Source organism: Protopterus annectens, chromosome 1.part0 (assembly GCF_019279795.1).
Source record: "Protopterus annectens isolate FY-2018-M chromosome 1.part0, PAN1.0, whole genome shotgun sequence".
Lineage (NCBI taxonomy): Eukaryota > Metazoa > Chordata > Ceratodontiformes > Protopteridae > Protopterus > Protopterus annectens.
Genome location: NC_056725.1, coordinates 503,039,729 through 503,065,435, shown reverse-complemented (window position 1 = coordinate 503,065,435; position 25,707 = coordinate 503,039,729). Strand labels below are relative to the sequence as shown.

The 25,707-nt window shown below is 42.4% G+C and overlaps 1 protein-coding gene across 2 annotated transcripts in view; it reads left to right on the top strand.

Annotated features, from left to right (window-relative positions):
- SLC35B2 (solute carrier family 35 member B2) overlaps positions 1-25,707 on the top strand; it is a 602,304-nt gene that overhangs the window by 465,098 nt on the left and 111,499 nt on the right. The window lies entirely within an intron of this gene.

The window sequence follows — 25,707 nt, the reverse complement described above, 5'->3', positions numbered from 1 at the left end:
TGATATGGAAGGTCATAGTACAGTTGTGTAAAATCTTAACATTGCAGTAGATTTACTTCTCTTCACTGTTGCAGTATTCGCTTCCTCCCTCCTCCCCCTTCTGCTCTGCTCTTTTCCTTTTCCTTTTCTAGATGCACATGCTCCTCCTACTTCCTAGGACTGTTGTTCCTCCTGGGGCTTTTCATTTCAGACCCATACATCACCTTAATGCCCTATGCCTTGAGCAGGGAGCATATGTGTAACGTACAATGTCTATTAAAACCTAAGGCTTTAGAATACTGGGCAGATGTTGGTCTACCCTTGGCAGGGAATCCCTTTTGTAAGGAGTACTGCAGCAGTGAAGAAGAGGAGGTCTGCTGTTTTGGTAAGATTTTAAATATTCTTTATTGAAGAGATTGCATAGTAACCTGTACAGAGCTCATGTTAGCATCAACGGATGTCCTTCCATTTTCACTGTTGCAGTATTCTTAACATGTGAGATCCCCTGCCAAGGGAAGCCAATGTCCGGCCAGTATACCAAAGTCTTTAGGTTGTTAACAATACACCTTACATCACAAGTCTGCACCCCACGCTTAGTTGTAGGGCATAAAGGTGATGTCTGGATGTATCATTTTCAGAATGTCTTTCCCATCAGTCCGAATGCCATTTTTGACCATCAGTCTGATCGCTCGAGTCATTACTGGTTTACCTAGCCATTTCAGATAAGTGCCCCATTGGGGGTTTTGCTTATCCTTTTTATTTTTAACATTTGTGTTGTTTTGAGGTTTCATGTCATTCAGAAAGGGTAAATGCCAGTGTGGCAGACAGATTCCCTATAAAGACAGTCAGCTTGTTTAGTTTAGGTGCTTTGAACGGCCATATATCTTGTACTATTTGTCAGGCTTTTGTTGAAAAGACCTTAAGTAGTTGTCTTTCATCCTTAGCCCTCTTTCTTGAAAACCAGCATGTAAAGCTTTTAGTGAAAAACGCTATGAAAGGTACTTCCCAGTCTGAGGGTCAGCTGTCTTTGAAGAAGACCAAAAAAAGTCAGGTCAGATTCTTTGGCTGTGCCTCCTCCACCAGAAGTCCCTTTTGAGGCTGGTGAAAGCCCAGTGGATCGTCCTGTTCCTGGGCTGGATTCCTGTGCCATGACCAGTTCAGAAGTCAGCATGGACCCGGCTTCTTGCACATCCTCAGAGACCTTACAGACATTTGCTTCGGACATTCGGGGAGAACCTTGGCTGATTATCACTGAATGGCGTAGGGTTCCTCAGATACTGATGAGTGAGGAAGTCCTGACTATGATTATTGAGTGTAGGCCAATGTTAAAGCCTTCTACATTTCATAAGAAGGACAGTCCTTTAAAACAGAAGCAAAAGAAAAAAACATACCTCTTTTGCTCCCTCAAAGGACCCTCAAAGTGAATGGCAGAATTTTGCTCAGGGTTTGTTCAAAGCTGTTATGGCCTTGCAGCCTCCTCACCTCAGGGGATCTCTATCCCGGCTCCCCCTTGGTCATCTTGCCCCCTAAAGAGAACTAGGGAACAGGTTTCCTCTGAGGAAGAAGAGGATTCTGATGAGGAATCACTGGCCTATTCTTAGCAGATTCCTTCCCATTTGGGTTATGGCTCTGAAGAAGAGGAGTCTGCTAGTCCTGAATATCCTTTTGAGGAGATTTCCTTTCATTTCCAGTATGATGGAATTCTTTAAATGGGATTGTTCCGTAGTGTCTGAAATGCAGAAAATATATTCTAAGCTCCTTCAAATGGAGTCTGCTAGACCCTCTGTTGTTCTTCCTGTTTTGGCTGCTTTATTGGATGCTTTTTCTTCTGCATCTCAACCCTCTGCTCCTAAAAAAACTTATCAGTTTTATAAAGTGCATGATGAATGCAAATTCCTTTATAAGTGTCCAGGGTCTCTGTGGCATCCAACAAGCCTTCTAAATTACTGCCTTCAATCAAGCTTCTTCTTTCTGATAAGGACAGCAGGACTATAGAAAGACTGGGTAAGAAGGTTTATACTTCAGCCACCCTAGCCTTTTGGGTTGTTAACTATCAGACTCAGATGACCAGATATGTTTTGGCTGTCCTTTCTCAGGCTTGCCAGGTTATTTCTGACCTTCCTGATTCTAAGGGAAAGACTTCTGCCTTGTCCCTGTTAGGGGCTTCTTCTCAGGTAGCTTGCCATTCTATTAAATGTAGTTATGGGGTAGCAGATGCTTCTTCTAGGGCTGCTGCTTTTGATTTTGTGTTGAGGGGATATCAATGGCTATGGCTTCAACCTCTGCCTGATCATAGGAGCTTACTAGGCTATTGGCCCTAAGGCCCTTATAAGTCTAGCCAAGAGTTTAGCCCATGGTTAGACAAGTCAGCACCCAGAGCCCCTGTCCAGCAGGGCACATGTGGAATCCCAGGAGTGTATTTTCTGTTTCCCATCCAGTTATCCAGGTTGTGCTTAAAAAGGGATAATGAGGTACTCTACTTGGTGTGCAGAGGGAGTCTATTCCACAGATGGGGGAGCCTCTGGGACACAAATCTGGCCCGCCAACAAATCCTATTGATATCACAGACCAGGTTGTGGTCACGCGTACGGGTTGTTTGAATGGAGCTTGACTTGTGGGTATGCAGCAGTTCCATCAAGGCGGGGTCTGAGATTGCTTTGTATGCCAGACAGAGGTCATCTCTGAGGAGTCTGTATGAAACTGAGTAGAGGCACAGAGCTTTTTATTGGTGTAGGGTAGGTGTTTGAGACCCTGCATTCTCCTGGTGAGGAACCTTTCTGATCTCTCCAGTTGCTGCATGTGCTTTGTGAGGTACATGCCAAAGGGGGCATTTTACTCAATAGTTAGCCTTATAAGGGAAGAATACAGGAATCTTATGACCTCTTTTTCCCTGGATGAGACACCCTTACTTATGAGGCGGGCCATGTCGAAAGTGTTCCGTACAACGGAAGCAACATAGTGGTCAAAAGTCAGGTTGCTATCAACCTAGGTGTCCACATCCCCCATTAATGATTGTGTACTTAGGACATACTTATTATGCTGTTATTAATGTGATAATATGTGGGTCATAACTCTCCCCAAAGAGGATGAAGATGTGTTTTTTGGCATGCAGTTTGAGGCCATGTTTCTGGCACCAGTGATTTGTTTGGGTGAGACCCTCTTGGAGGACGTTCACATCACTTGGGGAAATTGATGACTGCGCCCAGCTTGCCGTCATCTGCAAACTTGGTCAGCCATAGCCCAATTGTTTTGGCCTGCACCTCAGAGAAGTATATCCTGAATAGCAGAGGTCCCAAAATGGATCCCTGGGGTACTCCACTCGTTACAGGTCTGTTGCTTGAGGTGGCTTCCCCTATTTTGATTAGATGGGTTCTATCACTGAGTCAGTTTTCTACCCATCTGGTAACATATGGATTGATGCCTAGTTGAGAGAGTTTATCTACTATGCCCGAGAGGGGAATAGTGTCGAAGGCTGTGGCCAGCTCAAGGTAGGTGGTGTACACCGTCTTCCCCTCGTCCATGGCTTTGGTGACTGTCTCAAAGAAGTTTACCAGAGATGACCTCCACTTGACCTGGGAACTACCACCCCATTAAGCCTGACGAGCCTGGTCTGCAAGGCTATGGAACATTTCATCATGGAACTTATAAACAATGACATTGGTAATCTCCAAACTCTGGACCCTACCCAGTTCGGGTGTGTAAAAGGCAGATCATGTCTCCTAAACCTGATAGACTTCTTTGAAGCGGTCACCAAAGCCGTAGATGAGGGTAAGGTGGTTCACACAGCCTATCTAGATCTCGCTAAGGCTTTCGACACCTTACCCCACTCTGGAATTATAGATAAACTCACTAAACTAGGTATAAATCCCTCTGTCACAAGATGGGTTGCCAACTGGCTCACTGACAGAACCCACACTGTGAAAGTAGCAGACTCTAAATCCAACTTCAGACCAGTGACAAGTGGAGTACCACAGGATTCAGTCCTGGGTCCTTTCCTATTTGGTATCTACTTCTCTGAAGTACAGGCTAACACAGAAGGTCTTTGGCTAACGAAGTTCGCAGATGACTGCAAACTAGGGGCCATAATCAAAACTCCTAACGATGTGGACATCCTACAAAAGGGTCTCACGGAGACAGATGCCTGGTGTCAAAGCCATGGCCTCAAGCTCAATGGCAAAAGTGCATTGTCATCCCTTTTGGTAAAAACTCTGTACGCATGAACTACCACATAGGTGATAGCCTACTTAACACCGATAGTGTGATAAGAGACTTTGGGACACAGATGGACAGTAGTCTCTCCTTTGATAATCACATCACCGCAGTAGTCAGGAAATCCTTCTACGTGGCACACCTCATCACAAAAGGTTTCTCATCCAGGTAAAAAGAGGTCATTGTTCCCCTCTACTCATCACTCATTAGACCCATTATAGAGTACAATGCCCCTTTTGGTATGTACCTCACAAGACATCTACAACAACTGGAAAGGCAGCAGAAATACCTCACAAAGAGGATTACCAGCCTCAAACAGATGCCCTACGCAGACTGTCTCAAAAAACTCCAGCTTTACTCTGTCGCATATCGCCTACTCAGAGGCGATCTCTGCCTAACATGCAAAGCTATGTCAAATCCAGAGCTGTTGGACATGCTCCACTTAAAGAAATCCCAATCCCTCTGAGCTACACGCTCTAGGGACCTAAACCTTGTCACCACTATAAACTGAACATGCTGGAGGGATAGATTCCTGTCCCAGAGACTTCCCATACTCTGGAACAAACTACCTATCTATATCAAACAAAGCTCCTCATTAGCACTCTTCAAGAAAAATCTTGATGATTGGATGGGAGATAGGAAATACACCCCGGGGATCACTTCTGTGGCTCTGCTTGACAGGGGCACAGGAAAATAATTTTCTTGGTTGGCAAAAGTCAGGGTACCGTTTGGCTAAGCTTATATAGGCCCTAGGGCCAATAGCCTAGTACCTACCTATGAACCTATGAACAAAGCCAAACTGCGTGGGGTCGAGTGTTTGGAGGTTGCCAGTGTCCCTGTTAATGAGGTCCATGATATCCGTTCCATGGCCTTGCAGTTAGTTAGGCTGATGGGTGTATAGTTTCCTGGATCGTTGGACGCTCCACCTTTGTTTAAAGAGATGATAGTGGCTATCCTCCACTTGGCTAGGACAAAGCCGGTACTCAGGCTTTGGTTGAATAGAGTGCCTAATGGTGCTGCAGGTTCATGGCTGAGTTCATGTAGGATGCAACCTAGGATGTTATCGGGTCCCATGGAGGCTGTATTTTTTGCCTTTGAGAGGGCAGGGATGACCTGTTCCCTAGAGATAAGGGGTGGAGGGCAGGTACTGGGGATGTCCTGATTTACTGATGAGGGTGGACAGAGGGGAGAAATTTTTGCTGAATCTTTCAGCCAGTTGATTGGCTATATCTACAGCATTTGTGTATGTGGTGTCCTTGACCACCAATTCTGAACAGATCTACGTGCTTCCTTTGAGACTGCAGACATATGGGAAGAATGCCTTATGATTGTAGTAGATGTGGCCAGTTTGGACTCGAAATTGGCTTTTATTTGCTTATTCAGGCTAAGGAGAGATTGCTTCCAACTGGGCACCTGCTCCTTCTTGGTCCTGGACAGTATTGTTTTCCTTTTGTCATATAGTTTATTTATTGCAGATGTCCACTAGACAGGTTTACTCTTCCCTCCAGAGGATAAGTTTGCCCTGAAGGGTATTCCTGATTCCATGCATCTATATAAATGTTAAGTTGATGGATGCTGTTGTGGACAGCAAATGTTTGTTTGGTGCTGCTGCAGCTGATTTATTGAAGTCCCTGCAGGAAAAAGGCAAGGAGTTACAGGACCTGAAACATATTTTGTTTCCCTTGTGCCACAGTTCCAGAGAAACTATCCCAATAAACCGGCTTTTGTTAAGAGTCTCATCCTCCTCCTCCTCCTAAAGGCAAGAAGGGTGGTAGGAGGGTTCCCCCAGCTAAGTCTACACAGACCCCTCCTGCTCAGAAGTTTTTCTTTCCTGGTAAACCAGGTGCTGTCTGACTACCAGATTCTTCCCAGCCACATTCCTCTTTCACACCATCTTTCTCTGTCTCTTAATGTCTGGTTAAGCATAACCCAGGATTCCTGGGTTCTTTCTGTCATTCGCCAAGGATATTTCATAGTTTAGAAATCTCTTCCCTCTTTCGTGGGTATTCCTCAGCCACCTCAAGACCAGTTGAGCTTTTTTCCAGAGGTGCTTCAGGGTTGTTTTGATTTGGGGAACTATTTAAGACGTTCCAGCTGCTCAAAGGGAGAAGGAGTTTTATTCCAGAATGTTTTTGGTCCCCAGGAAAGAGGGTACTTGGAGAGCCATTCTGGATCTTTCTCACCTGAATACATTCCTGAAGGTTCCTTCCTTTCGAATGTTATCCCTTCAAACTTTGTTCTCTCTACTGCTTCCTTAGGCTTTTATGGTTTCTCTGGATCTCAAGGATCCCTACCACCATATCCCTATTCATTTCCTTTTCAGGAGGTTTTTACATTTCTCTGTTGCTTCTTGGCATTTTCAGTTCTCTGCTTTGCCCTTTGGCCTCTCTACTGCTCCAGGGGTATTCACCTAATCCCCAGCTCCTGTGATTGTTTTTGCAGGCTCAAGGGAATTCAGGTCTTTCCTTATTTAGATGACCTGCTTATTCAAGCCTCCTCAACAGAGATTCTTTTACAGCACCTTCAGTGGGTCATTGTTCAGTTGCAAAGCCTGAGATTCACTGTAAATTTTCAAAAGTCCTTTCTGTCCCTGTCACGGGATCAAGTTTTTTTGTGGTGCAGGATCCAGACTGTTGCTATGCTAGCATCCCTACCTCCCCCCAAGGCTTTGTCTCTGATTTCCTTTTTTCAGTCTCTTCTTCGTTTGGCTTTGATTTCACCCAGGGAATTTCTGAGGGCTCTTGGATTCCTGACATCCACCATCCCTATGTTTTCCTTCGCCAAATTGCATATGAGAAAGTTTCAGTAGTATCTAAAGTCAGTTTGGCTTCAGAATTCTCATCCTCTAGAGTTTCCAGTTCCTCTTCTTCCATGTAACAAGTTGGAATTTCAGTGGTGGATTCACCAACTGACTTTGAATCCAGGTCTTCCCTTTCAACTTCCCGCTTCCCTCTTAGGAGCTGTTCACAGACACCTCAGACAGGGGTAGGGGGGCTTCCTTTGGAAACCGAAAGGTGCAAGGCCTCTAGTCTCCTCAGCAACAGAAGTACCATATCAATATGAAGGAGATAAGAGCTCTTCTGTTAGCCCTAACTGTTTTCCATCCTCTGTTTTCTCCAGGGCCCCTAAAGATCTTTACAGACAACACTACAGTGATGTGGTACATCAGCAAACAAGGGGAGGAGAGAAGAACAAGGTCCTATCTTCTTTGTAGACTGGCACTCCAGGTTTGGAGCTAGTGATTCAGTACCAAGTGACACTTCAGGTGGGTGTACATTCCTTCAAGTTAGAATTTTGTGGCAGACTCCCTGAGCAGGTCCATAACACAATCTCATGAGTGGATGCTTCACAGGAATGTGTTTCTGGACATTATTGACCAGAGGGGTATTCCTCAAGTAGATCTCTTTGCCTCCCCACTGAACAAGCAACTTCCTTAGTTTTGTGCCAGGATTCCATGTCCTCTGACCTAGAATGTGGACGTCCTATCATATTCATGGATAGGAATGTTTCTTGATGCCTTCTGTCCCCTTCCTGTCATTCCAAACGTCTTGTGCAAGATAAAACAGGATGCTCCCAAAATCTTGTTGGTGACTCCCTTTTGATCCTGACAGCACTGGTTCCCTCTTCTTCTGCATTTAGCCAAGGGCAGTCCTCACAAGTTACCCCACAGCATGGATCTTCTCACACAAGACAAGGGATCTGTCATCATCCCCACCTGTCCACTCTTCAGCTGACACTGTGGATCATAGGATTTTGATTCCCTATAGGCACCATTTTTTGAGGACATGCTTCATATTCTGCAGAAGGACAGGAAATCCACTACTAGGAAATCCTACTTTTCCAAATGGAAGAGGTTTTCTGTTTGGTGTCTTTCTCTTAACCTGGATCCATTTAATGTGGATGTTCCTTTGGTTCTGCCTTAGTTGTGTGAATTCCTCAGTGCTGGATTGGCATATTCTTCTATTGAAGCCCACCTCTCAGATATTTATGCTTGTCTGCCTTTAGCTCCTCCTTTAGCCTCTAGGTTCAAGGCCAAACAGTTTCTTAACGGCGTCCTTCATATTAGACCCCCCAGAAAACCTGTTCTTCCTTCCTGGGATTGCAGTTTTGTTTTGGAAAAATTGATTCTGGCTCCTTTTGAGCCTGCAGCTTCAGCTTCATTACAGCTTTGTTCTTGGAATATTGTTCTTTTGTTTGCCCTTACTTCTGCCAGATTGGTGTCTGAGCTTCAAGCACTTATGGCTATTCCTCCTTGTTTAGTTTTGCTTAAGGATAGAGTGTCTCTTTGTAGCAATCCTTCTTTTATGCCGAAAGTGGTGAATGAGTTGGCTGTTAACCAGTCTATTATTTTGCCCACTGTTTTCCCCTTCTCCACAGTCTGCTAGTTAGAATGTGTTGCACATTTTGGATGTACATAGACAACTCAAGATTTTATTTGGACAAATATAAAGCTCTTCGAAAATCTGATCAGCATTTTGTTTCTCTTCATCCTAGATAATTAGGTTTAGCAGTTTCCAGACAGACTATTTCCTCTTGGATTTCTAAAGCCATTTCGTTTTGTTATTCTTATCATGGTAAGAGCCTTACTCCTTTGCTCAAGGCTCATTCTACTAGGAATGTGGCTTTTTCTGGTGTTTTTTTCAAGTATTTGGATACTAATTCTATCCTTGAGGCAGCTACCTGGTCTTCTGTGCATACCTTTTCCAGACACTAAAAGCTGGATGTCATATCCAGGGCTAGAGCTGGTTTTGCTAGGGGCATTCGTCATGGGTTCCTAGAAGGCTCTGCTGGTCCCTCTTCCTTATCTTTTTCCTGAGCTTTTGCTTGCTCCCTCATGTTAAGAGTACTGCAACAGTAAAATGGAAGGACATAGTACAGTTGTGTGAAATCTTACCATAACAGTAGGTGTTGTTCTCTTCACTGTTGCAGTTTTCACTCACTCCCTCCTCCCCTTGACCCTTTTAATCCCTCTGGCTTTGTATGTTACCCTCTGGTAACCTAAGGCTGACGTTCCTCCTGGGGCTCTCAGGTCTGTGGGTGAGATATCTGTACATCACCTTTTTACTCTATGCCTAGTGCAGGGAGCATGCATGTGATATACAGCGTATCGTTAACCACTTAAAGGCTTTGGTATATTGGCCAGACGTCCTTGGCAGTGGATCCCACATGTTAAGAATACTGCAACAAAAAAGAGAAGGGCATCTTCTGTTAAGATTTTACATAACTTTACTGTCCTTCCAAAGATATGGCATTCCCAACAGTGACGTATACAAGCAGAAGACACACTTTCAAAATATACTCTTGTTTGTGGTTCACAGCCAGGCTGTCTTTGAGTCCCTTTGAAAAGTTATTGAGGATTGTGCCACCAAATAATAGCTTGGGTAGTGCGGCTGTTAGATTTTTTTTTTTTCTTCAGGAGTAATTTATTAAGTCCGTGGTATCAGGCCCTTGTTGCTGGTAACTTTAGTTGGTCTATGTCTGTTCAGCAATCTAATTTGAAAGGCTCATCCTGGCCAGTTACAAATTCTGTTCATTTGACTAAGGGTACAGCTTTAGTACTGGTACTTTGCAGGGTGTTGAATCAGAGTAAAAATGAGGAGTTACATGTGATGTTAACTGTAGCTTGATAGCAAATATGGCTTTGGCCTTGCCGGTGCAAATTTGATTTTGGCATTATCTGCAGTCATGAACAGGCCATTTTCCTAGAAACGCTTTTGGAAAATAATGCAATCTCCTTACAGATGTTCCTGTAATGTATTGACTGAGTTGCAGGAAGTGTTGCTGTTTTTGGGCTTAGCATGCTACTGGACCTTGAAGTATCCAGCTGGTGAAATTTTGTGGTTCAGCAGTGCATTGTGCAGTCTTTTACCTTCTGTTTTGAAGTAGTTACAGAACCAAGTTATGGAATGTTGCCATTCCTAAGATGAGTCTACAGTGATTTATTTTGTCAAGGTTATTTTGACAAATCACAAAATAATGCTGCAATAAACATGTTTCTGTGAGTAGTCTATGATAGTTTTTTATGCTAAATTGTACTGTTTTAGTTTGTAGTATGCTTTGTGTTTAGTGTGCCATTAAGCTTTGTGGAAGTATTAGTTTCTATAAGGGGTTTTTCAAATACATTTGGCCTCTACCGACTTCTGTTGTGTGGCCTTCCACTTACACCTTGTTGCATAATAAAGGAATATGTTAGCTAAGTAAGTGTTAAGTGCATATTAGGTAAATAGTCGAACTTGGCAAGGCTACATAGTTAAACAGACCCTCATCTGAACTCAAGAGTAAGCAGAGAGGAGAGGATGTATTACTGATCTTTTTGCATGCTTGAAAGTCTGCCACTGGCAACAGGGTCATTCAGTCAGTACTGTCTATCGTGAGTTTGGGTAGATGAGGAAGTAAAGTTATGCATTCTTGGAGTGGCAGGGAAAAAAGAGCATGCATCAATGATGGAGGACATAATGTATCAGAGGTTAATTGGAGCAAGTTGGCAGAAGTGGAGTAATTTTGCAATGTGGGGCATACCTCAGCCAGCTAGCATTTGCACTTATTCAGGACAGAACAATTTTAGATGGGATTTCCACAAAAAGGATAAAGAAAGGCTGTAGACCTAGAAGTGGGTAGGTATTTGGGAACATTTGGCAGACAAGTCATGTATTTTATTATGATCTTAGAGTTGAGTTATATAAACATGAATGCATATTGGACTACTGAAGGCAGAATTTTTCAACATGTGAAAATGCTTGAGAAAGGTACAAGGTATCAAGAGGAATAGCTGGGTCAGTAGTGCAGAAGCATCAGCACTGACAGCATGAAAGCAGAAATCCCTTTGGATAATACAAATAAGTAAGCATGAAAGAGACAAAAAATTGTGATTCTCAAAGTAAGTAGTGCAGAATGACATAGGTAATTATATATTGATAGCTCATTGCTATTCAAAAACTTGCAGGCTGATTGATCAGTCCATTGTATGTCAAGCATGTCACAATAGAAAAAAGACTGATCAATGAAGTACCACTGAGCACCCAGACTTTCTTCTATTAGTATATGCTACGGAGGCAAACGTCTCAGCTGTCCAGATTTTTTCACAGAATGTCCAGATTTTTGCCTCATACTTTTGGTCTGTTTCTCATAAAATTTGTGGTTTTCAGACAAATCATTGAGGAGTGAAGTCACAAAATAATCAATTTCAGACTTCATATTCATCAGACAATGCATGATAACACAAATCTTGTTATTCTAGCCACTTTCTAAGTTTATAAAAGCAACATTTACAGTCAGTCTCTATTGTGGGACCTTTGTTCCCCATTATTTAAGGCTTTGTCTATATTTCTTGAGACAGGAGGTTGAGAGGTGTGTACGGAAGACAGAGCAAATACAAGAACAATCAGGTATGTTCTGTAAAGCTAAAGAAATTTACTTGATTTTCCTTGTATTTCTACTTTGTCTCTCTCGTACCTCTAAACTGTCCAGATTTTATAGGTTAAAAAAAGCAACAGATGTCATTTTACTCTTTTTGTTTCAACAGCACTGATGTACTGTGCAAGCATGGGAACATAAGTCCCATACGCCTGTGCAGTACATCAACAAATGAGGAAGAATGAGGAAACAACAAAGAAGAACACTACGGCGCCATTATACGAAGACATTATTTAAGAAAAGTAAGCACTTTCTTTCTTAAATAATGCTATCATTTAATGGCAATAACTGACACATGGGTGTGCGTATATGAGGATTTAACTATACCCACTCAGGTTTTTGCTCAAGTATGATGTATCTAGCAAGTATCTAGAAGCAAAGAAGAGGTAAGATAATGAAATGTATGAAGACACAGAAAATAGAGAGGCTGTCAAAGAAGGCAACAGAAATGTTGCCATTTCAGTCTGAACTGTTTGATGTGCAATGGCATTATGTTGTACTCAAAACATTGAATTTTTGATTTTAACAAGATGTTCTTCGTGTTTCACTGTTGCGGTCATTACATTTGGGTAATCTGCTGGCAGGTTGCCCTCAGTCGGCCTGAATTCCAAAGTCTTGGGTCCTACGTCGGTTGCTGTCTTCTCTTCCATGATGTCAGGGGTATAAAACATGCAGCCGACGCCATTTTCTTTAGTCTTTCTTGCCCTGTGGGTGCCCGAAGCAGAAGCATTTCGCAAGTGCCAGTCGGCCGACTACCGAAATATTCGAGTTTAAGTTTCAGAACTGAAGTCTTCACTAAAGCTAAGTACCCCGTTGGGGGAACTTTTTTCTTGCTTTTTACCAATGTCAGAAAAAGTTAGTAATTGTATTACTTGTGGGAAGCAAATACCTCATAAGGATTTCCATTTATACTGTATTCCTTGCCTAGGCCCTGATCACAACGTGCCTGGCTGTCGGTTTTGTGCTAGATTTAACCAATGCACTATTAAGTGTCGGTATATTTTTGCATCAAAGTATTTTGGAAACAGATTTAACTACCCAGAAATGTCATCGGATAGCAATCCGACTACCGGAGTACATAAAAAACGCAAAGAAAAGGACAGGGAAAGGCAGTCGAGATCCAAAACCGAAGACTGAGCTTCTCCTAAACCAGTCGCCGATTTGCCGGTACTCAGTGAGGCGCTGATACCCGCTACCTTTGAGGTGCAGGCCTCTACCGACACCCATGTGGAGTCCGGCATGCCACAAGATACTCAAGGTATTGGACTGACGGATGTATCTCCCTCGGATGGGTCCGGAGCCGCTGAGCAGGTACTGGCTTCTGAGGGTGTATTCAGACCCCAACATTTGTATATCAAACCAACGGCAGCTGCAAAACCAAAGACAAAAGCAACTTCTAAAACTAAAAAAGATGCATGAGCCACGTGCACAGGCCTCTATGCCTAAAAAACAGATGATCAAAATGGCTGAAGACCTTATTACCTTGATCAGGGGTACCCATCCCCCTCCAGATAAGAGGCCTAGGCAAGACACTGATTATGAATCTTCAGATCAGTTTTCTATTTCTTCTGATTCCTCTTCTGATCAGGAATTATCTTTACCTCCCTATGAGGATTCTGATGCTGAGGAGTCTATTCCATTTGCATCTCCTCCTGAGGATTATTCATTTGGAGAAACCTTGCATTCGTTGAGGGAGGATTTTCACTGGGAGAGCCAAGACTTCTCAGAATCAAAAAAGAGGCTCAGGGATTTCCTCCTTCTCCCTCAGCACAAGCCTTTAGCCATTCCCCCTGTTTTAGACATTGTGGATGATGTGTTTTCGGAGTCTAGCTTGACCCCTGACTCCTTACCTCTGGCTCCCAGTAAGCCTGACAGATATTACAGGGTCCCTGACTCACATAAATTTTTATTTAGAAACCCTGCTGCTGATCCTGAAACTATTTCACAGGGTCCAAAGGGAGTTAAGGCCTCAACAACAAAAAATCCTACCCCCTCTGACAGAGATTCAAGGGCACTAGACAGGTGGGGAAAAAAGGTTTATACATCTGCAACCTTGGCAATCAGGGCCTTAAACTGTCAATTTCATATGCTTAAGTACCAACAGCATGTTATGGGATTGCTGAAACAGAAAATTATGGTGATTTCAGAATGTGCAGAAAATAAAGAATTGAAGGAATTATTGCATGCAACTGAACAAGTTGGAAAGCATACTTTGCAATATGGTTTTGATTCCTTAGTGGCCTCCTGTAGGGCCGCAGTTACTGGATCTGTGATTAGGAGGCATGCCTGGTTGAAGGAACAAAATTTGCCTGATCATGTTAAAGCTAAATTGCTAGATGCACCTTTACAGCATGATTCTCTGGTATTAAGGCAGGAGAGGTTTTAAAGAAAATGGAAGACAAAGCTAAGTCTATGCAAACTGTTAGACTTCTTACAAGTGCAGCCTCCAAGATTCAGTAGACATTGGCCTACAAAAAATTGGTCCTTTCCTGTGTCAGACAGAACTCAAAGGGGTAAATCCAGACGCCCTAAGGGTTCCAGATACCAGGCGCAAGATTCATACAGGTCAAAGCAATGGGGCACTTCCACCTCCAAATCTGGAGGAGATAAAGCGCAATCCTAAAGAAAGCAATCCCAATGACTTCCCTCTGCCTACAACAAGCACTTATCTTTTTGCAGCACCCATAGGGGGAAAATTAGCACTTTTTGCTCAAAATTGGCAGTTAATAACCCAGGACAAGTGGGTACTAAACATCGTATCACAGGGATACAGATTCCATTTCCACACTGTGCCAATGGCAAATGGTTGGCCAGATATGCCAAAAAATTCAATGGACAGAGGCACAGAAACAGGTTACGTCCCTCATGGATGTGGGGGCCATTCAGACAGTACCAGAACAGGAAAAAGGACAAGGTTTTTACTCAAGACTGTTCTTGGTACCCAGAAAGGACAAGGCCTGGTGGCCAATACTGGATTTATTGATTTTGAACCCATATCTGGACATTCCAAAATTCAAAATGCTGACTTTGCAGCAGCTTCTGCCCATGCTGAGCAAGAATGCTTGGCTGGTGACTTTAGATCTAAAAGAGGCATACCTGCATGTCCCAATAAGACAATCGTGCAGAAGATACCTCAGATTCAAGGCTGGCTTAATGCGTTACCAATTCTCTGCACTGCCCTTTGGCTTATCTACTGCGCCCAGGGTCTTTACAAAGTGCCTGGCACCAGTAATTGCATTTTGCAGACAAAGAAGTATACAAATATATCCTTACTTGGATGACTGTCTCATTCAAGCAGAGAACAAGGACACTCTTCTTCGACACCTGGCGTTTGTGAAAAGGCTTCTAACATGCCTACGGTACACAATAAATGAAAAGAAATCACAACTGGTACCCTCTCAAAATATAACATTCCTGGGTGCAAGCTGGGATACAGCTGCCCAGATGGCTTACCTCACCCGAGACAAGCAAAGGCAACTGACTGCTTACTTCAAACTGATGGCTACAAAAACCCAGTCTTCTGCAAGGCAAATTCTGCAGGCTCTGGGCTTCATGGCATCCTGCATCCTACTAATTCCATATGCAAGACTGCATATGAGGAAACTTCAATGGTACCTAAAAAGTTTATGGAGTCAACATTCACACAGTCTGGAAACAATGATTCCTGTCATTCCCTGCCTGCAACAGGAGTTTCTGTGGGGGGCAAAGGCATGTCACCAAAACTTGGGACTGCCCTTCACTCTACCCCCTGCCAGCCAAACCTTAACAACAGATGCATCAGATTATGCCTGGGGGGCCCACATGGCAGGAAGATGCATTCAGGGCTTATGGACACCAAAACAAATGCATCTACATATCAACCAGAAAGAGATGCTAGCTGTTCAGAATGCCCTAACAGCCTTCAAGGACTTACTTCATCCAGGACATCTACTGATAAAGACGGACAACACCACAGTCATGTGGTATATAAACAAGCAAGGGGGCACACACTCCTACCCCCTTTGCAGATTAGCCATGGCACTGTGAGACACAGCTCTGACCTACCAAATACATCTTGAAGCTCAATTCCTGCCTGGAAAACAAAACACTCTGGCAGACAATTTAAGCAGAAACCTTATGGATCCTCATGAGTGGAAACTAAATCCACAAGTCTTCAGCATGATAACAGAGAAATGGGGGAGCCCAGACATAGATCTATTTGCCTCTCCTCAAAATTATCAATTGAAAAGATTCTGCACAAGGACTTATCACAGACAAGCATGGAAAGTGGATGCTCTATACTTCAGTTGGAAAAATCAGTTTACGCTTTTCCTCCTTTGCCTCTTCTACCCAAGGTCCTCCTAAAAGTCAGACAAGAGAAGCCAAAGATGATATTAATTGCCCCGGACTGTCCCTGCCAATACTGGTACCCAATCCTAAGGAACTTGGCTCAATACCCAGCTTGGACCTTGCCTCAAAGACCACAACTACTGTCCCAGCAAAACAATCGAATCCTGCACAATCAACTACAGACTCTGAACCTGGCAGCATGGCTAATCATGTAGTTATACAAACAACACCTCTCAGTAAAGCTGTGATGGATGTCATTTTGGAAGGCAGAAGGTCTAGAACGAAAATCTTATGCTGACAAATGGAAGAGATTCTGTGCTTGGAATCAAGCACAAGGAACTGATACAGCAGAACCAAATATTCCTCAGATATTACAATACTTAACTGAGATGCTTGACAAAGGCCTATCTTTCTCATCAATCAAAATCCATGCATCTGCCATTTCGGCTCATTGACTGCGGTAGTAGTGCTGTGGTAGCATTGTCGCCTCACAGTTAGATGTTGCCCGTTCGATTCTCAGTTAGAGCGTCTTCTGTGTGGCGACATGCACGAACGGGCATTCCTTCATTGAAGGTTGTGTGTTAGGCCCGGCAAGCCAGCACGTAAAACTCTACTGCCAATCATTAGTGGACCGGAGTTCCGCTGTGGCAACCCCTAACCGGGAAAAGCCAAAAGTCACAACAACAACAACAACAACAATAATACAGAGCCACCAATCTTTTCTCATCCTTTACTAAAGCAGTATCTTAGAGGAGCCAAAAATTTAAGGCCTCCTAGAAGATCACCATTACCTGCATGGGACCTCAATTATGTATTGGAAAAGCTCACCCTGCCTCCATTTGAACCAGCTGCTACCGCTGATCTAAAGTTCTTATCATGGAAAACAGCTCTGCTACTAGCAATTACTTCAGCAAGAAGAGTTTCAAAGCTACAGGCCCTGATGGCTGTAGAGCCTTTTATCATATTTTACGCAGACAAGGTGTCTCTGAGGACAAATCCTACTTTTATGCCTAAAGTGGTTTCCAATGTGGTCCTTAACCAAACAATTCATCTGCCAACTTTTTATCCAAATCCGCAGAACAAGGGGGAGAGAATTCTGCATTCCTTGGACATACACAGACAGCTAAGATTTTACTTGAGCAGGATAAAAGCTCTAAGAAAAACTGAGCAATTACTAGTGTCATATGCTGCAGGATCAGAAGGAAAGGCTATTTCAAAGCAGACAGCTTCAAAGTGGATAAGCCACTGCATCCGCTTCTGCTACTTACAGCATGGTAAACCTATGCACAAGGGCATTAGGTCTCATTCCACCAGAGCTGCAGCTACTTCAGCAGCCTTTCTCAGAGGAGTACCAACCAAAGACATTCTAGAGGCTGCTACTTCGAATTCTGTTCACACCTTTACTAAGCATTACATTTTGCCTCTCTAAGTCCAGGGCAGGCTTTGCCACTGCAATGCTGCAGGGCCTTATAGCCTCACCTAATGCTGTTTAGCTCCAGCCTCGCAACCATAGCTTTGGGATTCTACCTAAATGTAATGACTGCAGCAGTGAAACATGAAGAACATAGTACAGTTGTGTACACTTACCATAAATGTAGATGTTCGAGTGTATTCACTGTTGCAGTCCAGGTTACCCTCCTGCCATTCCCCTGTCATTCTGAAGTTTATCTTTCCTTCTCTATCTTATACAACCTATGTGGTGTATTTGCTTGTAGATGAAGGTAAAGGGCATCTGACATCGGGGGCAAGAAAAACTAAAGAAAATGGCGTTGGCTGCATGTTTTATACCCCTGACGACCTGACGTCGTGGAAGAGAAGACAGCAGCTGACGCAGGACCCAAGACTTTAGAATTCAGGCCGACTGAGGGCAGCCTGCCAGCAGATTACCAAAATGTAATGACTGCAACAGTGAATACACTCGAACATCTACATTTACGGTAAGTGTACACAACTGTACTTTATTTGCCATCTAGCACAGTACAATCTACTGGCAGACATTCTGCTGCACCTTCAGAGAGCTATCACAAGGGGCAACTTGGCTGTATCCTTTTAGCTGCCCCATCAAGAATTAAGTAAAGTGCAAAGACTAGAAGGGACAGTGGTGTATCTATGCTGTCATCATGCAAGAATGTGAGGTAGAGATCCTCATAGCTTTAATTCATTACACGTCAGAAAAGGGTCTGTGGACCAGTCCACCTAACCAGTTACCACTTGGTAAATAAATAAATATGAGTCATATAAAATTTAGACTTGTAAGTTAGGTATTTTGATCTTTATGTCATGTAGCCCATGGCATTTGCAAAGTTGTCATTTGGAATGTATATCTCAGAGGATATACTACCTCTGTGTAGTCTTTTTATTATTTATTAGGCCTGCTGATATGACATGTTATCAGAATGCTGAAATATCTGGCAGAACTGACTACAGGACCAAATGATGTACTTGATGTCAAGAGTCTCTGTGTTTGGAACCAACGAGGTATAATTTTCAATGTAAATGTGTCTTAACTGCAGCCTTCTGAAATTCTTTCTCAAGACAAAAGTGTGTCTGGAAGCTTGAAGGTTTTGATCCAGAAAATGGATTTACTCCTCACAAAGAATGGATTAGCAGGGAAGTCTGAAAAGGTTATTATGCTGCATTCCAGCTGATTTCTGAAGAAGAGACCATAAAGAAGTTTAGCCATCTTTATGTCGCATATTGCCTACTCAGAGGCGATCTCTGCGTAACATACAAAGCTATGTTAAACCCAGAGCTGTTAGACATGCTCCACTTAAAGAAATCCCAGTCTCTCCAAGCTACACACTCTAGAGACCTAAATCTTGTCACCACAATAAACAGAACATGCTGGAGGGATAGATTCCTGTCCCAGAGACTTCCCATACTCTGGAACAAACTACCTATGTATATCAAGCAAAGCTCCTCATTAGCACACTTCAAAAAATCTTGATGATTGGATGGGAAATAGGAAATTCACCCCGGGGATCACTTCTGTGGCTCTGCTCGACAGGAGCACAGGTAAATAATTTTCTTGGGTGGCGAAAGCCAGGTTACCTTTTTGGCTAGGCTTATATAGGCCCTAGAGCCAATAGCCTAGTACCTACCTATGAACCTAACTGTACTTCCTTAAAGAAGTTAAAGACAAAGTAGCAAATAGAGATAACTATACTAGTTATTGTTAACCGAGAGTATTTACCATTATTTAAATGTTTCTTTAGTATGGTATACGTACTACAGGAATTCTAGATCTTTACACTGTTGAGCTGAAGGACAGAGCCAAAGCCTGTGAATTTGGTGAGCTGCATGGTTCATTAATAAGAGATTAATTACATAACTAAGGATTTTCGGCTCCTCTTTCAAATAATAACACTTACATTAATTCTTTGTGTGTGTACTCATGGCTTCTGAGAAGCTAGGAATGGTAAAACAAAACACAATAAAAAAGAACAGCCTGCAGGTGAACAGCATCAGTTGCAGAGACATTTCAAGTACTACGCAAAGCATAATGGTGAGATGCTGTATGACTATAACAGTGTATTCACTTGTTTTAGAAGCTGCCAGGAAAATACCACCTGCAGGTAAAATCTGATTCTGTTACAGTGATTCATGGTCCAAGAAGTGTACCTGTAGCTCTGAGAAATAAAGCTGAGGAGGAACTGAAGATAATGAATGTTTGTCTAGTATGGTCATTGTTGTGAAAAATCTCATTTGTATTTATCTGTGTAGCTTGATTAAAAACATTGTGACATACTGAGTAACATCTCACAGATTAGACATATTTTCTAACTTAAAAAAGGAGGCCTAGAATATTAGGTATATGACTTTAAGGCTAATGAGCTGGCTTGTGATACACAATTCATAAAGGATAGGTTCACTGACCCTTCAGTGGTGAGCCTCGCTCAAAGCACAGATATGTCCTTTAGACTCCCAGAAAAATCAAGAAATGATTTTGGGCCTTGCCACACAGAATAAACATTTGCTGCCTCCTAAAACATACACAAATGCACATTTGAAAGAATTTGTATTTGGTGTAGTGTAGCATTTTTTACTACTGATAAGCTATCCAACGTCTCAGCTGGAATATATAAATCATATGGAGTGTAGGCCACATTTCTTCTGCCTTTATGGTATACAGAGATGACAGTAAAGTGTAGGCTAAATGACAAATGTATGTACTGCTCCAAAAACAGGGAAGGTTAGGATTCAGCAAAAAGTGTGATATCACTACGTTCAGTTTGGTTGTTTTTTAGCTTGCAGATCATTCAGTCTTTGGTGAAGGTGTGAGGGCTCTCATAGTACATCTGTGTTTATCTGTTGTGTTTGCTTTCACTGAAAAGTATCTTGCCTATCAAAATAAGGTCAATATCTTGGGTTTCAGTTTTTATCCCCAGCTGGGAGTAAACAAAGCTAATTTTGGTAGATACGGTTGTGTCTTCCAGTACCCACTGATAAGGGAGATGCACTCTTATGATTTGATATAGTCACTGAGGTTATCCTATGCCAGTGGGAAAGAAACATCTTGAAGGAAAAAGCAAGTAATAGCTGGCATAACCACACACACTCAAGTCCAGCTACCATTAATCCCCTACATACATAGACATGCATTGCATTGACTCTTATTTTTGAGTGTGATTCTTTCAGCATGTCACCTTGATTTCTACTCTGTCTGTAATGCATGTATATATTGTGATCTGATGTTATCCTTTTCATTCCTCCTCACTATTGGGTTACGGATCCGATTCTCAGATCCGATTCATCCGCATTTTTCACAGACGTAGGTCCCAGTCACAAGCTCCCCCATCTACCCTCAATGCTCTATACTCTACCCAGCTTCCTCAGATCTCATTTGTCGCCATAGCTGACAGACGTGGTTTCTTCAGTCTCAAGTTCAGGAGTGTTAGTTTCAAATTTTTCTTAGCAGATAAGTTCCATATTATTATATTCTTTTCTCTTTGCTTCTCTATCTCCCCTAGTTTCCAGGTGTTAGGGTTTTGGTAATTAAGTGTTGCTCTAAATTTAGCCTTCTGCTTGTCCATTTACAGACAGTTCCTTTTCTTTCATTGTTTAGTTAAAAAAAAAAAAAAAAAAAGCACTGTTTGGAATGTGGGTATAAAATCCCACATAATGATGCACACAGTAAATGTTTGTACTGTTTGGGTGCTGAGCATCTGCGGTTGGCTTGCGACAAGGGTTCAATCCCAGGGCCATAGCCGACCGCAGAAACAAACTAATTTTAAAAGGACTCTTGCCTTCCTCATCCTCCACTTCACCAGGGGCTCAACCCCCCCCCCCCTCTAAACCATCGTCTGGCTCTTCAGATGATAAGAAGCGCCCTCAGAAGTCTTCGAGGGCTACTTCAGAGCCACCTACAAAACTACAGAAATCTAGGGATTCGAAGTTATCAGATCTGAAGTGTTCCTAGGATCTGACAAAAATTGCTTTACCTTTGCCACCTCATGGCATTCAGCTCCCTGCTCGGATCCTAGCTTCTTGAGTCTGAGAGTTCAGAGCTGAACTCCTAAATTGCCTCCGCAGGCCGTTTTTACTTCCTTCCCTCTCAGCCACTGTGAGCATGGATGCTTCCCAACTGGGGTGAGGGTGGGGGGGCATTTCAAAGGAAAGATGGTCCAAGGTATGTGAACTCACATAGAGACCAGATTGCATATCAGTGCTCTGGAGATGAGAGCAGTCCTCCTAATGTTGCAAGCCTTTCAGGATGTTCTCCCTTTGGGAACTATTGGAATTCATTCAGACATGTCAGTAGTCTGATATATCAACAAACAAGGAGGAACCCGGTTATATCCTTTGTGCAGAGAGGCCATGAGGGTCTGGGAATGGGCAGTATCTTCAGACCGACTTCTGATTGCAACTCACATACTGGGGGAAGTCTAGCATTCTTGCAAAGTCAGCAGGTCCATTCTGATCCCTCATGAGTGGTCCCTCAATCAGTCAGTAGTGAATTTGATTTTCAGCTGCTGGGTTTACCCGCTCTTCAACCTCTTTGCATTCCCTCAAAACAATAAATGCAGCAGGTACTTTGCTCTGATTCCTCCTCTGGGGAATCCCCAAGGGACGCTCTGGTTCATGATTGGCCCTCTGGTCTCCTTTATGCTTATCCCTGTTACTGCTGATAACCGAAGTTTCTACAGAAAGCAAAACAGTCAAAGAGTTCATTGTCCCCTACTGGCTTCATCAGATATGGTTCCCCTTCCTCTGGTCTCACCTAAAATATCCTCCGTGAATACTGAAACCTGGACAGGACCTCCTTTCTCACTCATCAGAAGGCCTACATTAGAATCTATCCACCCTCAAATTGACAGCTTGGTTTCTACAATTCCAATGATTTTCAAAAGGTCCAGGCATTCTTCCCCTGTTTGAAACATAGTCTTGGCCTCTCAGAAAGCTTCTACTAAAGTATACAAAAGCAAATGGAAAAGATTTGCCATTTGGGCCACCAAGGAAAACATTGATCCTTTCTCGGCTCCAATCTCAGCCATTCTTCTTTTTCCTTACTTCTCTCTTTGAGGAAAGGGCTAGTATTTCTACAGTTAAGCTTCAACTGGCAACCATATCCAGTTTTCATGCTGGAGATTCTTCAGGGTACATGTCCATGTCTAGATTGCGTAAAGCCTACATAAAAGGAATTTTCCTACTTAGACCCCCAATTAAAGACCCATCTCATCCATGGGATCTCACTGTTATCCTCCAAGGCCCAACTCAGAAGCCCTTTGAACCAGCTAGCAATTGTGAAATGAAGTACCTTTCTTGGAAAACTATCTTTTTGGTGGCCATCACATCAGCTAAAGAATTTCAGAAGTTCAGGTCCTAACTTTCAAACCACCTTATATTATTTTTCATAAAGACAGAGTTCCCCTTCGTACAAATCCCTCCTTTATGCCTAAAGTAGGTACAGAGTCTAACATTAACCAATCCATACAGTTGCCAGTTTTCTTCCCAATTTTGCCAATAAGGGCGAATATTTGTTACATCTTCTTAATGTTCACAGGCAACTATGTTTTTATCATCACAGAATGGAACATTGCAGAAAATCTGACCAGTTATTTCTGTCCTTTTTTCCCAACTGGCTAGGCCACACAGTATCTAAGGTTACGTTAGCTAAATGGATTACAGACTGCATATCACTGATTTATCCTAAAAATTGTCTAAAGTTGACTGTTCCTCCCAAAGCCTTTTTTACAAGGTCTATGGCTGCATCAGCTGTTTTCTCCTCTAGAGCCTCCATTAATATCTGTGCAGCAGCCACTTGGTCAAAATCTCATACTTTTGTGACACATTACAAATTGGACATTGTCTCCAGAAGCAGGGCTTCTTTTGGTCCGACAGTGCTGTGGCGTACCCTTCCTTGAGGCCACCCAAGAGTTAGGTAGCTGGGGACTCTGACCCAGTAGTGAGGAAGAATGAAAAAGACAATATCAGATTTATAAGTTATGTACTTACCATAACTTGGCATTTGTGTTGTCCATTTTCATCCTCCCCTCCTTTCCTCCCAGCCATCTCCAAGCCTAGGAGTTCCTAGGGGATATATGGAGTTTATAGGAACATTATGTTCCTTTTTTGAGACTCTGGTTCCCTTTCTGTTTCCTTTCTATTAATTAGGTGTCTTTGTCATATAAGATGGCTCAGCAGCAAACTCGATGTGAGGAAGCTGGGTAAAGTATAGAGCATTGTGGGTAGAGGGAGGAGCTCAAGACTGGGACCTAAGTATGTGAAAAATGCAGCCAAGTTGGATCCAAGGATCGGATCCATAACCAACAGTGAGGAAGAATGAAAATGAACAACACAGATGCCAAGTTTATGGTACATACATAACTTATAATTTTTTCACTCACTCTGTATATGATGTCATTTATTTATTCCCTTTATTCTATCAAGCTAACTATGATGGTCACTTTGTGTATAATATGTGTATATGTATACATTTTATTATTTATATTTATTGACATTTGTGGACTGGGAAAGTCCACTGGGCCATTGACCCATTTTCAGTGGAGGCCCGGGGAGAAAAGCTCCATGGTAGTACATTCAAATTAAAGAACATCAAGACATTTAAGAGTTTAAAAAACATTTGCACATTATATAACATACATGTTAGTACATTCAATATAGTACATTAAAGAACATATTCATAGTTCCACATTCAGATAAAATTTTACAGTAGGTTTTAAGCAAGGGAGAGATTAAAGTCAATGAGTTAAGGGGCAGAAGTATATAGTGAGGTAAGTTGTGAGTGTCACATAAGTAGTTTACCAAGAGGTAGGGAGAAAGAGAGAAAAGTCAGGCAGTAAAGGGCAGCAGGAGGTAGGGAGAAGGAGAGAAAAGTCAGGCAGCAAAGCGCAGCAATATATACAGAGGTAAATTGTGACTGCCGCGTAGGATAGTTTAGCATGAGGTGGGGAGTCTATGGAGGTTTGATTATTGTGCAGTGACAGGATAGGTTTTTTTGGTAGTGTAGTTTGAGTGATGATTTAAAGAGTTGTGAAGATTCCATTAGCGTTATATGGGAGGGTAATGTGTTCCAAAGTTTGGCTATATTATAGGAGTATAGACTTTGTCCAGCTCTTTTGTTTGGTTTTATAACATTTATTAGTTGTTTCTGAGAGGATCTAAGTGACCAAGCAGGAGTGTAAGTTTGTACGACTGAGTGAAGCACTGGGCAGAGGTGGGGTTTGAAAATTAGTTTATGTGCTAATGTTAGTTGGGTATAAGAAAGATGGCTTGAGAATTCGAGCCAGCTGAGTTCTGCAATTGCTTCACAGTTGTATGTGCGGTTTGGTTTTCCTGAGGCAAATTTAGCTATTTTATAATAGCAGGATTGCAGTTTATTCCTAAGGGATGAAAGTAAGTTGGTAAAGATAGCGCTTCCAGATTAAAGGGAAGGGAGGAGTAGGGTACTTGCTAGTTTAGCTTTGGTTTGCTTGTTGAGGTATACTTTGTGCCTATGTAGTTTGCCTAATTTGAAGTGTACTTTTTTATTGTGTTATGAATATGTGGCTCAAAGGTAAGCTTGTCAGATATTGTTATACCTAGTAGTTTGGCAGTTTTAGTTATTTCTATTTCAGTTCCATCCTTAGAAAAAAATCTTAAAGTCTGTGCTTGGTGGTTTTGAAGTGAACAGGAGTAGTTTTTTTTTTTTTTTTTTTTTGGTGTTTACTAGTAGTTGAGAATTATTTAGCCAGGTTTCTATTGAAGTAAAAGCTTTTTGGGTTATATTAAGAAGGTCAGAGAAATTGTTGGCAGAAGAAATAATTGTTGAATCATCAGCGTATTGGATCAAGTTCCCTAGTTTAGAGACTTTGTTAAGGTCATTGATAAAAATATTGAAGAGTAGTGGCCCTAGAATGGAACCCTGAGGGACTCCTGTGTTGTTTTTTTAATAGGTAGATTGTGCATTTTGCCATTTTACTGATTGTTCCATGTTATTGAGGTAGGAGGTGAACCATTTGACAGAATTGGGGGAACATCCTCGTTTTGATATTTGGTACAGTAGTTTGTTGTGTGATACTATGTTGAAAGCTTTTGACAGCTCTAGTAGGATTACTGAGGTATAGAGACCATTGTCAAGGACTTTGTTGACAGTATTGGTGAAAGAGAGCAGGGCTGTAATTGTGCTATGTGCTGGACGGAAGCCATGTTTTGTGGGAGAGAGAAGCTCATTATCTAAGAGGTGTTGAAGTAGTTGAGTGTGTACATATTTTTCTAATATTTTTGATAGTGGCAGGTATTGAGATTGGGCGGTAGTTTGACAGGTCATGGGAGGTT